This window comes from Sinocyclocheilus grahami, unplaced genomic scaffold (assembly GCF_001515645.1).
Source record: "Sinocyclocheilus grahami isolate Dianchi unplaced genomic scaffold, SAMN03320097.WGS_v1.1 scaffold1112.1, whole genome shotgun sequence".
Taxonomy (NCBI): Eukaryota; Metazoa; Chordata; class Actinopteri; order Cypriniformes; family Cyprinidae; genus Sinocyclocheilus; species Sinocyclocheilus grahami.
In genome coordinates, this window is record NW_015506291.1 from 112,809 (window position 1) to 119,459 (window position 6,651).

At 35.2% G+C, this 6,651-nt stretch overlaps 1 protein-coding gene across 4 annotated transcripts in view; it reads left to right on the forward strand.

Annotated features, from left to right (window-relative positions):
- Positions 1-2,960: 2,960 nt before the first annotated feature.
- LOC107566918 (integrin beta-1-like) overlaps positions 2,961-6,651 on the forward strand; it is a 39,166-nt gene continuing 35,475 nt past the window's right edge. For 3 of the 4 annotated variants that reach the window (XM_016252491.1, XM_016252490.1, XM_016252493.1), the window contains exon 1: positions 2,961-3,228. The gene's annotated coding sequence lies outside the window, so the exon portion shown is untranslated. The remainder of the gene's footprint in view (positions 3,229-6,651) is intronic. The other variant, XM_016252494.1, reaches the window with a different exon arrangement.

Genomic DNA, 6,651 nt, shown 5'->3' on the forward strand with positions numbered 1-6,651 from the left:
TTTTTTTGCACCCTCAGATTCCAGATTTTCAAATAGTTGTATCTCAGCCAAATATTGTCCTATCCTAACAAACCATACATCAATGGAAGCTTATTTATTCAGCTTTCAGATGATGTATACATCTCAATTTTGAAAAATTGACCCTTATGACTGGTTTTGTGGTCCAGGGCCACATATTTGTGTGATTTGACATTTGACTCAAACCTGTACTATGCAGTCTTTGTGGCAGCTGACCCAGCCTGTGTTTTGAAACTCTCCAAAGCGTTTCTTTGTGTGTGAGAGCTGGAGCAGACTCCTGCAGGTGAATGTGCTGCTGAATCCAGCATTAAACACAAGCTCTCTTTCATTACACAACAGAGCTCCTCAAGGCTCCAGTTTATTCATCAAAACAAAACCAATCGAGAGTCGAGCTGCAAATCGATGCATTCTTTCAGTTAAAACAGCTTTAATAAAAAAATTTAATAAAATTAAAACCATATATATGCCAGCTCTGGTTACACAAGCTTTGCTCTGAAATCTATTTCCTCAAAGTTTTATGTTTTTTCATGTACAAAATCGCAAAAAAATATAAGTAAATTTACTTAAACTTAAGTAATGTTACATCCTTTTTAAAAGGACATCTATTGTTTGAAGGTAGGCCTATATCATTCCAAGGTTTTAGTGGTTTTGATGATAATGATGATTTATTGATTTATTTAGGCCTATTTAAGCTTAATATCTGACATTTTCAATGTCTAGCTAGCTATTTAAAAATGCTTACTTTATTTAAACAAAAAAAAAAAACCGAAAAAACACTATTGTCACATATTTAATATGTTTAATATTTAGCAGAAACAGAATAGTCTTCTAATAAAAATAGTAATTTTCTTATAAATTGTAAGTCACATGCCACATTGTCGTGATCGTGTAACTCACATTAATGAACACTAGAGGCCAGTGTTGTATTCGCAATAACACAATAACCCTTAAAAGCTCTGTTATCTCGAATTTAAAACATCATTATGGACACGATAAAAATATTAAATAGTATATTGAGCTGTTGTATTTTTAGGCAGTTTGTACTATGGTAAACTGGGTCAGTACACTGAAGAATTTCATATAAAAATTTGTTAGATCCTACTTGTAATAAAGTTGAATAAAGATTTACTTTATTTAGTACTTAAAGACAAAATGACTCAGGCAAAAGCACTGTTTTATTGAGTGTTGGACTGAGAGGGCTCGTGGCGTCATAAGGCATTGCTGATGATGTCGGGAGGTACTTCCTGTAGGGGCGGGGCCTGTGTGAGCATCTGCCAGTGGTGGAAAGAGTACTGAAAATGTGTACTTAAGTACAAGTACTGTTACATTGCTGAAATACTACTCAATTACAAGTAAAAGTACTGGTGCCAAAACATTTGTGCTTTAAGTAAAAGTACAAAGTACTCTTCTCAAAAATTACTCAGAGTACTAGTTACTAGTTACTTTTTAGCCGGCGATATTTAATGAATTACCATAAAAATATTCATTCATATCAAAGATCTATGTAGATAATAGCTACTTTGAACAAAACCCACTTTCATCTTACTGACAATGTATGTGAATTATTGGTCATGATACAGGAATTTCTAACTTCAATACCTTGAAAAATATCAATAGTAAAGTACCCGTGAACTGGAAGTTTCAACTGCCTTCAGTGTTGTGATGTATTTCCAGGCAGACAATTTTTTCCCCTGGTGTATTGGCTTGCACGGTTTAAGTGTTCACCACAAGACTAGTAATGTGCACTAAAAAAAAGGAAGTAGGATAATTTTTGATTTTGTGATGAATATAATCATTTTCAATACCATTGGCAAAACTATACTGTATACTGCCATATAGATATTTTAATATCTTAATTTTTTAAGCATTCGTCTGCTCACTGCATTCATTATTTCAAGCTTTAAATGGTTTAATCCAAGTCTTCTAAAAAGACACATTCGCTTCACATGATGAACAGATTTTATTTATAGGCTTTTATTTACATACATATAAATATCAATCAATTACCATTACAAAAATCTCAATCTTAAACATTTGCGCATTCTATGTATTTGTGTCTTTAAAATAGGGTAACTTTGTTGCAAAAGCTTACAGCACAAGGAAGCATGATTTAAAATGATTTCAAACTGAATTGAATTTACACAAAAAGACAAGCGCACAGTCAGTAATAAAATACAAATTATAAAACAAATGACCTCAATTCAGTTGAGGTATTCAAAATATGCACTCTAAACAATGCTGGGTTGAATACAACCCAGTGCTGGGCAAAATAGGGACAAACCTAGCAATTGGGTTGTTTTGACCCCGCGGGGTCAAAACAACCCAATTGCTAGGTTTGTCCCTATTTTGCCCAGCACTGGGATGTATTTAACCCAGCATTGTTTAGAGTTTGACGACACTGAATTTTTATAGGCAGTGATTTAACAGCCATATATGTGGTTGATTTAGATAAATCAGATGGCTTTGACCTGTAATGACTGTAGTGATGCAGTTAGACAGACTAGGATATTTATATGTACAAATCAGAAAAATATCCCATTCCAAAACATGTCTAGCATACTTGCATGGTAAAGAAATTAAAGTTCAATTGTTGAAAGTTGAAAGACTTTCTGATGCATTTCACTTACAGCCAATACAATTTCCAGTAGCATTTTCATCGGTCAGGCGTGGATCTATTCTGAATGGTTGATAACTTTTGGCAAAGTTTAATCCAGGAGCAAAGAGCAATCATTTCTAGCACGATTGCACACAGTCTGAGTGCGCGCAAGCAATATGCATTTGTATAAATAAGGCATATTTGAACATGAATTTGTACTTAAGTACAAGTAAAAGTACAGCTTTAAAACTATACTCCAAAAAGTACAAGTACCCGAAAAAACTGCTTAATTACAGTAACGTGAGTAGTTGTAATTCGTTAGCTCCACCACTGGCGTCTGCTGACCTCACAGTGTTTCATCCAGCCTTCAGCAGCTCTTCTTCTGTCCAATGCAAACACGTAGACGATAGATAAACTCGGCCAGAGGGCTTTGCGGAATGCTTCATTTCACAGCGGACGGATGCAGAATGGATTGTTTGGCGTGATTTGTTCCGACTGAAGGATTTAAGAGAAGCTCGCTTAGGGTTAAAGAGATACAGAAGGATACACGTTGACAAAAGACCCCTATGAGGCTTCGAAAGTGAAGAGAGTAAACTAGTCATAAAAGCCACAAGGTAAAGTTACCGTCGCAATGCTGAAAGGACGCAGGTTTCGTCGGGGTTTTAATGTTACAGAAAATGGTAAAGTGGTGTTTAAATCAGACGTGAGTGTGAAGTGTGTGGTAAAGTTGCTCGAGTAACGGTCCGTCTCGCAGATATTTTAGGTGCTTTATTAAAAGATGTTGTTCTTCTGTTAGGTTACTCCTCCTAAAGCCTCTGGCTATTTACTTGGTTTTTTGTCATTTCTAGCACACAACAGGGGGAAAAATGTTCGACGGACACTACATCTGTTGTTTCGTTTTATGTTCCATCTGCTTTTTATCAATATGAAAGCAGCAGCACATCTACACATGTTGCTAGGGAGGATAATCTTAGCATTTTGTGCATCTATACAATTTATTATTATTATTATTTTTGAGTCGAGGGGTTTATTTCAATTGGTGGTTATTGTTGTTATTATTATTTTAACTGTATTGATTTTATTATTAATATTATCATTATTTAATTTCCACAGTTGCATTTCTTAATCTACACTCTAAAAAATGTTGGGTTGTTTCAACCCAACTTTGGGTCAAATATGGACTAACCCAACTTTTGGGTTAAAAATTGAATGTAAAACATTGTTAACCCAATGGTTGGGTTAGTCCAATGAAAAATGGACCGATGACGCATAAGTTGGGTTGAAACAACCCAGCATTTTTTAGAGTGTAAGACAAAATTAAAAATGGACCGATGATGCATATGAACATTTGAAAGTGTCATCTTACATTCAAATCTCAAGCTCACGCTGTAGCCTACATTTCATGTGGAACCTGGGTAACACTTTTCTAGTTAAACCGTTCTCTCTATTATTAGCATGCCTATTATTAACACATTGGCTGTTTATTTGTACTTATAAAGCACATATTCTGCATGACCCTATCCCTAATCCTACCCTAAACCTGAACTTAACAACTACCTTACTATTAATAAGCAGCAAATTAGGAGGAGTCAAAAGTCATAGTTAATGGTTTGTTAATTGTAAGAATTGGACTTCAAAATAAAGTGTGACCAGAACTTGATTTGGACTTTGAAAAATATGATTCTTAGAATTAGTTTTCAAATCATAGGCATTGTGTAAATAAGCAATGCAATGAGAAATAAACAAAAAGAAGTACTTTGAGCAAGTAAACAGCTTACATGACTATGTCATGGATTTGCTCACCTGTTTTCTTAGGTAAATGCATCTAACCGCTATCCAGTATTTAAACACAGGCCATGGTGTTTATCTGGACTAACTATGGCTGTATCTACAGACATTTCTCCTTTTACTGTATAACTATATTGGACACAAATGGAAAACATGAGTGAGAGAAACACACACACACAAAAGATATCTGTCTACAATCAATTTCTCAAATATGACCGAAGCACGTCTGCTTCCTAAAGCTGACATGTTCCTTTGAAATGTCAGTATTTCAGGAAACAGTCTGCATTGATTCATTGGATGCAGTGACACCCTTGTACCCATTTTAATCAGAAGAGGACGTCTGGCTGCTCTGTCCTTTAGAACAACCTTGCGTCTGACAGCAGAGGAGCATTTTTAATCAAGTAAATGGGTGTAAGACTCAGTGTAGGTGGAATAAATCAGGTGTGTGGTCAGTAGCATCTGTTCGCTGACAGAATACGTGACCGCTGACCTTCACAACAGCTGCTGGACAGAAAAAAAACTTTATTGTTGGACCTTTAACCAGCGACTCCTTTTGACAGATAAGTGCTGAGCACATCACAATCCTTTGTTGTGTTTCTGCTTCTTTGGTTATTTATAGATGCTTAAAATAGTGTTACGTGAAGTTATCACTCATGATTCTAACTTTAAATTAGTGTTTAGGTTTCGATTCATGCTGGACACTTGTTGACTGCGTTTCCTTCACTGTCTGGTCCAACGTATTAAAATTCATATGCTTATTTTTCTACAAAACTAATTTCAAATATATGAGTTCAGATCAAAAGCTCTTTGAAGATCATGCTAAAGCATGCATTTTGTCGAGTGTGTCCAAACGTTTCATTGGTGCATTTCTTGTGTATGATGTAGATAATAATGCTTTAGTGTTAGTCTTATTCAAGCACTCTTGTCAGTTCTGATCTTAGTAAGAATATTTATAGGAACGGATCCAGTCATTGTTTTCCAGACCTTGTTGTCGTCCTGAATCCAGGGATAGGACTAACCCAAAAAATGTAAAATCCAGATCCAAAAAAAGTACATTCTGTCATTATTTACTTATGTTGTTCTAAACCCATATCCACCTTTTTCCTTCACCCCATGATGCTTTGCATGAATAATTGAAGTAACTTCCCTTAAACCGTAAATAATAAGCAGAAGTTTTGCTCCATGAACACAATAATAAACATTTTCAAAAACTGAGTACAATGGGGTGAGATTATTCTACTCGCCCTTCAACCATAACATTAAAAGGAAATGTAAAAGTGTAAAAGCATTAACGAATTGCATTCAACATACCATAACTCCTAAAGCTAGATTCTGTCCGCAGAATGGACATGTTAAATATCATTGTAGTAATATATGTCTACATTATGTAACAATTACATTTGAAAGCATCTGTGTTAAAACAAATCTGGAAAGAGACGACAGGATTTAGGAAGAAAAAACAAGAGATTTTTTGTGCATTCTAGTTCATTATTCATGGGATATAGTGTTGTCTTTTTTCATATTGTTTCAGCAGACTGAAAAGAGCTCTTGCCATAGATATTGTTGTTATATTATGTCACATTAAAATAGAGTTGCGTTATTCTCCTGACTTCTGAAAATAGAACATGAAGGACAATGAACAGCTCATTCAGTCAAACTGACAGAGAAGGATTATTTGTAGCACTACCTTATGAATTAAAATGATTTGTTGCAGTCATTTTGAGTGGACCGTCCCCAAACCAGAAGTGCCTCCCATCATTTAAAATGCTATAGGCTCATTGGGAAGAAGGTGGATAATTATCTTTCATGGAATACAAAAGTAATTTTTTTCGTTACTCGTGTTCATACAGTGACAGTGAATGGTGCACCAGGGGCTGTCAAGCTCCCCAAAGTCACAAAAAACTGCATAAAAGTAGTCTCTGTGACCCATGTGCTGTATTATAAGTCTTCATACAAAAGCTTTAAGTGAGAAACACTACTGCAAATCTTCCACTGTAAACTTTATCGATTGAATATGCATCATGGCATCAAACCTGGTGTTACATGTCTTGAAATTTAATATCTGAATATACAAAAACATGCGAGTATACATAAGTTTCACACACAGCCATGTCATTGGTTCTGTGGTACTTTTTTTTGTCATGTTTGGAAATTTCTGGCAGTCTGATCGCCATTGTTTTAATGGTTGCTTGGACACTTTGGAGACACTTTACCCATTTCTTTGTGTAGACCATTTTGAGCTGCCTAAA